Raw genomic sequence first — 12,500 nt, 5'->3', positions numbered from 1 at the left:
GAGCAAATGTCAACAAATCTCACATTGTTTAGTGTCTAGCCTACCTGACATATATCAACGAAAGCCAAATGCTAGTGACTGATTGCTACGAATTTCGACAATTATATCATATAAAGGAATAAAAGAAAAAAAATGAACATTGAAGAGAGGAAACAGAAAGAAATTCGGGGAATTGAAGAAAGAAAAATAAATATTTTCATAGAATTTACATTAAAATCAGTAAAGCAAATTGGGTATTTTCTCGAGTAACGACAGACTACATTATAATCCAATGTAGTAGTTTAACCATATTGAAAAAAAAATACTTTATGTTCTGGTATTCAAGATTAAAGATAGTGGAAGTGATGATTTATATTATACAGCATTTTGAAACACTTCCCTCGTAAACCTGTCTAACGAGTCAAGTGTTTCAAAATGCGGTATAATATAAATTGTCACTTGCCACTACCTTTAATTTAAATACCAAAAAATTAAAGTCCAAAATTCCTTATTTTGGATCATCTTACCTCTTCATCAATAAAAGAATGCATCTCTATATATCTCTCATATTATGTTAAGTTATATAGAAAATACAAAAATACATAAAAATTTCCGTATATTTCCTATAGAAGGATGGCCGGGTTCTTCAGCAAAAGCTTGATGACAGCCATACAGAGTTCACTGGCCTCATCCCTTATGAGATAGGAATCAAACTTCTTAGGTTTACTTTTCATCTCATTTAAACAATTATGAGCAAGTTATTACTTATTGGTAGATGCTTGTCCTCGATTGTACACGAGCCTACTCAGTTAATGATTAGGTACTAGTAGTTGGAGACAACACACCCCATTAACACAAAATAAATGGTTTTAAACAAAGGAAAAATTATTTTTGGAAGCTAATGCGTGGTCTCCATGATCCTCCATATGTTAATGCAGGAGAGCAGGAGAATGGATTCTCCCTTGGAAATGGAAGATGGTGGTTGGATGCAAGCTGCTGAGTAGGTAGCATTTTCTACAGCTGTAGCAGTGGTTTTTGGTAATAATATAGTAATAACATGTCACCCATAGCCAGACGTATTCAACACAGGAGGAGCTGTTTCGTGTTCAATAGTGCATGAACCTGAAGGACTCTCTTGAACACACCCAGTCCGTGCTTTGCACGTTGATAAACTGGCCCCAGAGAAAGGGAGACAATATTTCTTTTGTATTAATGTCGTACTGGATTCCTTGTTCTAGCATTTTACAGGAACTTTTATTAGTCATTCCTTATTCTAGCATTTTACAGAAACTTTTACTGTTAAGTCCTTAGAGACCACACAGCACATTAAATCCAGGAAACCCTTTTACACTTATTATAGGTGGCCCTTTTGAATGTCTTTATTTTACGTACATTGAAATGAAATTGAAAATTTCCATTTGCAAGTTTCACGCAATAATTACTGACGGCCTTCTCTACGACAACGAACACAAGTCGAGGCCCCATGATAGAAAGGATGGTAAAATTCCTCTTCATTTTCCTCCACCACCTGCTGCTCCTTTAATGTCAATGGTAATTTGATGCTTACTGGTTCTCCTTACCTGCCACTCTTGAAGACTTAGATGACCCTCCACTTACCAACCAAAGGACCATTAATGATCAAGATCAGTAGAGGCTTGAGAACCATAATGAAGTAAAAATAGGAACTGACAAAAGATAAAAGCAGTGTTGTACACTAAAAGCAGTATTGAATGTGCTTCATGAAAAGCATACAGCTTTCACTTTTCTTTGAGCAAGAATGCTCTCTGTATCCAGCGTGAATCTTTCTTGAAATGCCATTCCGAGCAACAGTACTGGTACCCTACACCCAAGTCAATCAGGGTAGACCAAAGAGCCAGTATGATGACCTTAAGGTTGTCCATCTTTCACCTTTCGTATTAAATATGAAATATCCTTCAAAATCACACCTAGAAGGGAAGAAAAATGAATATCCCAAAGAATCAATATAAAAGATAATTTACACTTGCATGGAGGGTTTTTTATTATACTTCAACTGTAAACCTTTATTTTGGAATAATACACACACACACACACACACACACACATATATATATATATATATATATATATATATATATATATATATAAATATACATATATATATATATATGTGTGTATATATATATATATATATATATATATATATATATATATATATATATATATATATATATATATATATCTGCCTACATATTTTTAGTAATGCACTACTCTAATCCTTAGTTTCATATTTGTATATATTTTGGGGAAATTTTTATTGATACAAGATATGTCATGCATCTATTTATCTGTAAAATAAAACCAAAATGCACCTAAAGCGCAAAGGTACCACAACCATTTCAAATAATTTATTTCCATGCGAGATCTCATGGAGATTTATTTATTCATTTCATTCTATAGACTTGTACATATTGTTTTTGTCAACATTATTGTTAGGTCAATTTCAAGTATGATGGAAATTTTGTATGGCATTTAATTATTATTCTGTTTGAAAATTTTGAGGAAAATTCGGGACCAATACGTCCTAGGCTTTTCCCGTGTCGTATAATACATTGCAATATTTGGGGACGCCATACAAATATTAGAGACCTTACAGTTGCCCCCAGACAGCATGATATTCATGTATTCTTGGAAATTTTCCTTTCTCAAAGGAGGCACGTATCTGAGCTGCTTATTTCAGGTTTTATGAAACCAATAATATTGAAAGAGGATGCCATTCATAGTGCAAGGGGTATGGGTGTGTATGCTAGGAACAAGTACCCTGTTTCTAATATGTCCTGCTTCGAAAGTGGATGTCTTGAGGTTCATGTTAAAAATCTCAGTGACAGGTATAACCACTTTTATTTATGTTCCATTTATTGGAATCCAGGCTTGGACGATTCTATATATATGCTATTGTATTTTTACCACTATAGCAAGATACAAGATGATAGAAAGGTCTCTTTTGTGCTTGTTGGTGATTTCTACGTTCACCATGGCAGTGGTTAAATTTTGTTTCTCCAACTAAACGCCATGGCTTCAGAGCTTTGGACTTTATCTCTGAATCAGGCAGTGAACAAATCATAAGTAGAGCTACACACAGGTCTTCTAACTGCTTGGACATAGTATACACTGACTTCCCTTGTGTTATAACTATTAAGGTTGGCCCTCCAGCTGGGAAATATGATCATACTTCGGTTTCGCTAAGAATTATTACCAAGCTGCAAGTACTTAATATGTCATACTCATTTAAGATACATACATACATGCACACATAATATATATATATATATATATATATATATATATATATATATATATATATATATATTATATATATATATATATATATATATATATATAATATGTTAATTTCTAAGAAATTTAATTTTTCATAGCATACATACCACATTCCAAATAATTAGGTGTTTACTCTTATCGTCTTTTATCCGGCCCAAATTTCCCTCCATCCCAACAGGCCACCCCAAACCTCCCTTCTTACCTGCACAAACATGACCTCTCTTGTTTACCCAGAATGCCTTAGGTGACGCTCTCGCCATTAGCCCTTCTACTCTGGTCCCAAGAGAAAAGTCATTAGACAGTTGCGTCTATAGTGGGGATGGATGGGGGGCAAAAACATTCTTGGGACGTGGTATGTTAGGAAAAATACAATTTTCTTAGTATTTGTTATTTATTCCGACACGAACATTTACGTCCCAAATAATTAGGGGCCTCATAATTAGGAGGCGGGCAAATAGACCCCTGCAAGAGAGGTGAGGGATCAGAGAATGGGGTAAGGCCTGTAGGGGAAAAACAAAGAGGGGTATTAAGGAACATAGGTTAACTAAGTAACACTCCCCAAGGGGACATCTCCTTCTCCGGGTTATTCCATGGTAGGATGAGGGGATAGGGATTTGAGACGTGCTACCCGTCGACGCACCATCCGGGCTGTGTCGAGTGTGGCCATCCTTATTTCCTCTACTGGCCGACCACGAAGGGACCGAGCTTGAAACCCTCATGGGACTTCAGGGACCAGTCCTTCAGGTAGTGGGTCGTGAACGTTGACTGTCTAGTCCATACACCTCCCCTCAGCACTTGGCTGACCGCAATGATCTTCTCGAAGGCCAACGAGGTGCGGATGCCCCGGATGTCATGAGGTTTGGCGGACCTGGGAGAGGTTTCCCCCTGGCTCAGGTACGACCTTTGGATCGTCTCCCGAAGGCAGAAGGAGATCGCATCCATACAGACCGCCTTCCTCACTCTACCCATCATCACAAACAGTCTCCTAATATCCAGTCTGAGGGCGGAGGTCCTCAAGAGATACTCCCTGGGCACAAGAGAAGGTTCTCGGGTTTATCTGTCCTGGAAAAAAGCAGAGATGGCGAAGTCGAAGCGGGGGTCATCTACCACTGATTTCTGTGTTTTCGCCACGAAGGAGGGAACGAATTTGAAGACCACCAACTTCCACCCGTGAGAATGGGAGACGTCCACTGACAGCCTGTGAAGCTCGCTTACCTTCTTGGCCGAGGACAGGGCGAGGAGGAACACCGTCTTCCAGGTTAGCACCCTCCCAGTAATTTGCCTCAAGAGGCTCAAATGGAGGCTTCTTTAGGGCGTCTAGGATTTTGATGATGTCCAACGTGGGTGCCTTAAGGGTCCTGGAGGGGGGGGGCAGGACTGGTCTGCTCATAGACACAGACTACAAGACTTTGAACGATATATTTTGGCTACTCTGGTAAAAACACACACATAAAGACAAGATCACTAGTATTTTGCTTTTTATTCCTCTAGAGAAAAGCTTTTTCACAACATAAAATCGAGTTATTTTTTTTACATAGTCACCACCTTCCTTTAAAAAACGTTCACATAAGTAAATGAACAGCACAGAGAGAGAGAGAGAGAGAGAGAGATTCATTGATTGATGAGAAATCTGGCATCCTGAGAGAGAGAGAGAGAGAGAGAGAGAGAGAGAGAGAGAGAGAGAGAGAGAGAGAGAGAGAGAGAGAGAGAGCCTTATTCTATGTTTGGGTTCCCCCAGGCCCCTCAGTGTGAGGCACCTCATATATCCACCAGAGAGTTGCTAATGCATCTTCCGGTGTATTTTGCATCTTCCAGTCTTGGATGGTCTGGGATGCATCTTAGGTATTTATCAAGCTTATTCTTAAACACATCTACGCTCACTCCTGATATGTTTCTTAGATGAGCTGGCAGCACATTAAATAGTCGCTGCATTATCGATGCTGGTGCGTAGTGGATTAATGTCCTGTGCGCCTTCCTTAGTTTTCCTGGTATAGTTTTTGGCACTAATAATCTACCTCGGCTTGCTCTTTCTGATATTTTTAGCTCCATGATGTTTTCAGTAATTCCTTCTATTTGCTTCCATGCTTTTATTATCATGTAGTGTTCTCTTCTCCCTTCTAGACTGTATAGTTTTAAAAATTGCAGTCTTTCCCAGTAGTCAAGGTCCTTAACTTCTTCTATTCTAGCAGTATAGGACCTTTGTACACTCTCTATTTGTGCAATATCCTTTTGGTAGTGTGTGTACCATATCACATTGCAGTACTTGAGTATACTACATACATAAGAAAAGCTGAACACATGATTATGCTTTACAAAACTTGTTTTAAAGTGTCTGAATAACATTCCCATTTTTGCTTTACATTTAGCCAACAGTGTTGCTATTTGGTCGTTGCAAAACATATTCCTATTTAACATTACACCAAGGTCTTTAATTGCTTCCTTGTTTAAGATTGTCTCGTTATTAGGTCCTTTGTATGCATACACCATTCATTCTCTGTTCCCATAATTTATTGATTCAAATTTATCGGAGTTAAATACTATCCTATTTATCTCCGCCCATTCATATAATTTGTTTAGATCTCTTTGCAGCGAGTTCCTATCTTCATCACAAGTAATTTCTCTACTTATTCTAGTGTCATCGGCGAAACTTCTCACTACAGACTTTTTAACATCACAGTCTATGTATGAGATCATAATAACAAACAGCAGTGCAGCTAATACCGTACCTTGTGGCACGCCAGATATTACCTGATCTTCATCTGATTTCTCGTCACTTGCAACCACTATCTGTTTTCTGTTTTGCAGGAATTCTTTCACCCATTTTTCTATCTTTTCCACAATATTATGCTTTCTCATTTTTTCTCTAATATATTATGTATGGTCTACCTTGTCAAAGGCTTTTGCAAAATCTAGATAGATCACATCTGTGTCTTTTTCATTTATCATATTTTTGTATATGTTTTCATGGTGTGCTATCAGTTGGGTTTGTGTACTTTTTCCGGGCACAAAACCGTGTTGACCTATACTAAACAAATTATTTTTAACCAAATGATTCATTATTTTCTTTATTACCTTCTCATCCACTTTCATATGTGATGTTAGACTAACAGGTCTATAATTCCTTGCCTCTAGTCTTGATCCACTTTTGAAGATAGGAGTTATATAAGCTAATTTATGTTCAACATATATCTCGCTCATATCTACACTTTGTCTTAGCAGTATTGCAAGCGGCTTCGCGATAGTGTGTGCAGTTTTTTTTAACAAAATCGCTGGAACTCCATCTGGTACGGCTGCCGATTCATTTTTAATTTCGCTTATAGCCTTGACAATATCTGCTTCATTAATATCTATATCCGTTAGATATTCAACATTTTCTTCTCTCATTTCAGTTTCATTATTCTCATTTGCAATTCTTGGCGTGAACTAACTCTTATATTTTTCTGCTAATATGTTGCATATTTCCTTTTTTTAATTCGTTAACCGTCCTTCAATTCTTAGAGGGCCTATTTCTAATCTCCCTTTATTCATCTTTTTTGCATAGGAGTAAAGTACTTTGGGTTTTTTTTTTTTTTTTTTTTTGATAATTTGAAGTGTCCTTTCTTCTAAGTCCCTTTTTTTATTTTCTTTCCATTGTAAAATCTTTTGTTCTGGATTTTCTATCTTACTTTTTATTTCCATCATTTTCCACACATTTTTTCTTTTGCAAGATTTTTCTTACACTTTCTAATTTTCTGAAATAAGATCGTTCTGTCTCTTGGTATGCATGTCTGTTGTTTATCGTTTTTTTTTCGGTACATATTTCTCAACAATTTTCTCCAGTATTTTGTACAGAATGTCCATATTTACCTGCATATTATCACTCATGAATACATTTTTCCATTCTTTGTTCAGTTCTTCATTTATCTCTGACCATTTTATATTCTTACTATAAAAATTATATTTTCCATTTCCTTCCCAACGTTTTGTGCTTTGATTATCTCTGCGATTACTTGCTTTGGAATGGACTATTAATTCTATGACATTGTGGTCTGAAATTCACGTGTTATACACTATTGTTTCTTCAACATAATTCACCTCATTCACAAATACTAAATCTAGGACATTTTCCTTTCTTCTTGGAATGTGGTTTATTTGTTGCATATTATGTTCTAATAGCATATCTTGAAGCTTTTGAAATTGCTTCTTATCTTCAGCGCTACTATTGCTCTCTTTTTTTATATGTATATATACAACCACTTTCTTCTATCCGTTCTTTCCAATCCACGAAAGGAAAATCTACGGATAGGAGTATATTCCAGTCTTTATGGTTTCTGTATATATCATCTATTTTTTCTATAATTATGTCAAACTCCTTAGTAATTGGGGGTATGTAAACTACAATATTCACTAGTTTTTCAAATTCAAGTTCTACCGAAATCAATTCACATTCTGTGTTGCTGTATTTTTCACAGACTTTTCCTTGATTTATGTCTCTTCCATACATTGCGGTTCCCCCTAGATTCCTATCTGTTCTGTCTGACCTATATGTTTGGAAACCCTTTATCTGGTCATCACTGCCAGTCTCTTGGGAATACCATGTTTCACTTATATTTAATATATCTATTTTTTCAGTTCTAAGAACTATTTTCTTTTAGAGTTACTCGTGACTAAACCCTGTGCATTCACCACTATTATGGTTTGTGTTTCATCCCCATTATTTAATATTGGTAATATGGATTTTCCCATGCTTCCTTCCTGTTCTGATATGATGCTCTTTTCTTCATTTCCATTCTGTCATTTAAAAATCCAACTTTTCTATTATATTTGCTCTTTCGCCTTCATATTTATTTTTGTGTGTATACCTGCAATTATCCCCATATCTGCACCAACCCCTGGCAATATAGATGCATTCTTTGTAGTTGAGCTCTAATTGTGCATATTTGGGTTGAAAGGTATCATATCTTGAGGTCCTTTGTGCATAGCGCGGTATATACTCGGCTTGTTTTTTGTTTCATTTTTCTTTCTTGTTTGCTGAGTTTTCTTACTTTCATTCATGGTTGCAGGATGACGGATATTGTTTATGAGATTGGCATTGTCCCTCGTTGATGTTGCCCACTATCACACAGTTCACTGTATGGTTGCAACATTTTACAGCATATCTAAGAAGGCTACATGATTGCTATCTTTTCAATTGTAGATATTACCATGAAATTTGGCAGGAACAGAAAAACTATGTTTCACAACAATCCCTTAAATTTTCTTTTGAATATTTGAATTATTCAAGGAACAATTTACTACACCGCCAAAAATTACCATTCAACCCATACCGAAGTAAACATGTGCTATAGCTTTTCTATGACAGATATCAACATGAAAATTAGTATGGACAATGTAAACATCCATCTCATAAATGCCTGTATCGAAACATGGCTACTGTGACTTTTATATGGGAAGTATCTATACGAAAATTGGTATAAGTGTAATTCACATAACACCCAAACCCTTTGAAAATCATTTAGAGATCTGTAAAACTCTAGGAGTAGTTTGCTCCTCCTCACTGATTTTCAGGCTAAAAGTCGTCACTTATGAACAAAAGTGACAGCTAGGGCATGCCTATAGCAGGTATAAACATGAAAATTTCTAGAAACAAAGCTTATATATATATATATATATATATATATATATATATATATATATATATATATATATATATATATAAATAATCCTCTGAAATTTCATTTGAATATATTTATTGGTATAAGAGTTATTGAATCCGACGCCAAAAATATCAGCTGCTCCCTCCACCCCCCCCCCCTGCTCCGAAATCAATGGCGATCGAAAAATGGCTACCGTGACTTTTCTATGGCAAGTACCAATACGAAGATTTGTATTAATGTAGTTCACATAGCAGCCATCAAACCCTGTGAAAATCATTGATATATCTGTAAAACTCTAGTAGTTTCCTCCTACTCACCTATTTTATAGCTAAGAATCGTCACTTACGAACAAAAGTGATAGTCAGGGTATGCCTATTGCAGGTATGAACGTGGAAATTGGCAGGAACAAAGCTTATATAAATCTAAATATGTTCTTAAAATTTCATTGGCATTAATTTATTGGTATAGGAGTTATTGTCCCCGCAGTCGAAAATATTAGTTGACGCCAATATCGTTTATTGTAAATAAAAAAATAAGAATATTCAATTAAAACCATAAAAGAATAGATGTCCTTTTAAAAGTTAAATATCTTCCAAATCTGCTTTTGAAATAAAGCTAAAAATACCACTAGCATGGTAGGACACACACTGTCCAAGAATCTTGGCAAGGCTGAACCTGCCATCCTCACCTCGAGCCTTAAAACATATATGTATTTCTCTCACTACTATATGTGGGGCATTCTATCAACAAATGCCTCATTGTCAATGATACTAAACAGTAGTCGCATTATGGTTGATGTTGGTCCGCCAGCAAAAACTCTTAAGTCATCCAAGTGTGACCAATGTGGAGACGACAAAGGGTAGTCTCCCACTTTCAGGCCATATCGTTATACATTCATGGGGATATAACATTACTTATTTCTCTCATCTTATTTTCAAGTAAACTATCCCAGTATTTTTGCCAATTATCATAAATAAGATTCTTAATTGTAGGTAAAAAATCATTAGAGGGAATGGGATACCTTCTTGGTAGCAACTCGGCTGCAGCATTCTTTGTCCGTGAATCTGCCTTCTCATTTCTAGACACACCCACGTGTGCCAGAACCCAGCAATATCGAACAGTTATACCTTTCAAAATTAAATATAGAGGGAAAATAAAAATCCTGGAGTTTCAGAATAAAAAGTTAGTGATGCTAGTTCTTTACTTAATTATAATTAACAAGTAAATATTTATTCTAGAATTTATTAATGAATTACACATACACACACATGCATATATAATATATATATATATATATATATATATATATATATATATATATATATATATATATATATATATATATATATATATATATCATCATCATCTCCTCCTGCGCCTATTGACGCAAAGGGCCTCGGCTAGATTTCGCCAGTCGTCTCGTCTCCGTCTTGAGCTTTTAATTCAATACTTCTACATTCATCAAAATCTACTTCGCGCTTTATAGTCCTAAGCCATGTAGGCCTGGGTCTTCCAATTCTTCTAGTGCCTCGTGAAGCCCAGTTAAACGTTTGGTGAACTAATCTCTCTTGGGGAGTGCGAAGAGCATGCCCAAACCATCTCCATCTACCCCTCATCATGATCTTGTCCACATATGGTAATCGAGTGATCTCTCCTATAGTTTCATTTCTAATCCTGTCCAGCCATTTATTCCCCAATATCCTTCAGAGGGCTATATTCTCAAATCTACTAAATCTATTGTTTCATTGTCATACCATGACTCATGTCCATAGAGTAACACCGATCTCACTAAACTGATATATAGTCTGATTTTTATATGTAATTTTAGGCGATTTGATTTCCAAATATTACTTAAACTAGCCATTGTCTGATTTGCTTTTTTCAATCTTTCACTAAATTCTAATTCTAAGGACCGTGTATTTGAGATCATTGTTCCTAAATACTTAAATGATTCTACCTCATTAATCCTTTCTCCTTCCAATGATATTTCATCTTCCATTGCATACTCCGTTCTCATCATCTCTGTCTTTCTTCTATTTATCTTCAGCCCCACCTCGGAATATTTCATGCATTCTGGTAAGCAAGCACTGCATATCCTGTGGTGTTCTGCTAAGAAGGACAGCATCATCACCATACTCTAGGTCTACTAAATTCCTATCACCAATCCAGTCCAATCCTTCTCCACCATCTCTGACTGTTCTACACATTACAAAGTCCATGAGGAGGATAAACTACATAGGTGACAATACATCCCCTTGGATTACTTCGCTGTTCACTGGAAACTCACTTGATAAGACACCACGAACATTAACTTTGCACTTGATATGCTCATGAACAGACTTAATCAAATTTACATAATCAAGAGGAATTCCATAATAACTATACATATATATATGTGTATATATATAAATAGATATATATATAAATATATATATATATATATATATATATATATATATATATATATATATATATATATCATAATCATTACTTGTCACTAGTCCACTGCAGAACAAAGACTCGGACAAGTCCTTCCACTTTTATCTGTTTATGGTCTTTCTGTACCACTCCAGACCTGCAAACCCTCTTAGTTTGTCAATCCATCATGTTCTCTTCCTTTCCCTGCTTCATTTGCAATCTCAAGGGATTCATTCAGTTATTCTTAATGTACATCTGTTATCTATTATTCTCATTATATGTCATGCCGATGTCCATTCCTTTTTCGTACATATATGTTATTAGAATATCCTCTACTTTAGTTTGCTATATATCCATGTTGCTATTTTTCTGTCTGTTGGTGTTATTCCTATGATTATTATCTCCATAGCTCTTAAAGTTGTAACTAGCTTATGCTCTAAGGCTCTAGGAAGGCTCATGGTTTCTAATGAACAAGTTAAAACAGGTACGATAATCTCATTGAATACTTTCTTTACAGAAAATGGCATTTTACCTTTCAAAGTCTCATTTTGTTAAAAGCTCTCAATCCCATACTTATCCTTCTTTCAATTTCGGTCTCATGTCCTGGGGAAACATGTACTGTCTGTTCTAAGTACATATATTTATTAACAATCTGATTACGTTCGTCAATAACTACTTTTTGTTGTCTCTATGCATTTTCACTGAGCATTATCTAGTTTTACTCATTCATATTTAGTCCTATATATCTGCTTTACCTTTTCAAATTTTCTAGTATCTTTTGCAATTCCTTCTATGACTAATTAAACACAATTATGTCACATGCATATCTCATGTTATTAATGTATCCCACATTAATATTAATTCCTACATTTTCCCAATCTACATTTATAAGAACTTCCTCTAAGTATACTGTGAATAAATCAAGAGATGGATTTCCCTGTCTGACTCCTTTCTCAATTTGATCTTTCCCGCTATCTTTGTGCAGTTTTAGGATTGCAGTTCATGTAATAAATATCCTCAAGAGTTCTGACATAAGATTCCTCTTGTTCTTTGAAGGGCTTTCATTACTGCTGAAGTTTTAGCAGAATTAAAAGACTTCTAATAGTCTATTCAAGCCATATACAGGGATTTGTCAAAGTCTGTTGAATC

At 35.5% G+C, this 12,500-nt stretch overlaps 1 protein-coding gene across 1 annotated transcript in view; it reads left to right on the top strand.

Moving 5' to 3' along the window:
- The window catches only part of LOC137633707 (dynein axonemal heavy chain 6-like), a 384,249-nt gene that overhangs the window by 1,931 nt on the left and 369,818 nt on the right, over positions 1 to 12,500 (top strand). The window lies entirely within an intron of this gene.

Source organism: Palaemon carinicauda, chromosome 3, assembly GCF_036898095.1.
Source record: "Palaemon carinicauda isolate YSFRI2023 chromosome 3, ASM3689809v2, whole genome shotgun sequence".
Classification (NCBI taxonomy): domain Eukaryota; kingdom Metazoa; phylum Arthropoda; class Malacostraca; order Decapoda; family Palaemonidae; genus Palaemon; species Palaemon carinicauda.
This window is presented reverse-complemented; position numbering and strand designations above follow the sequence as displayed.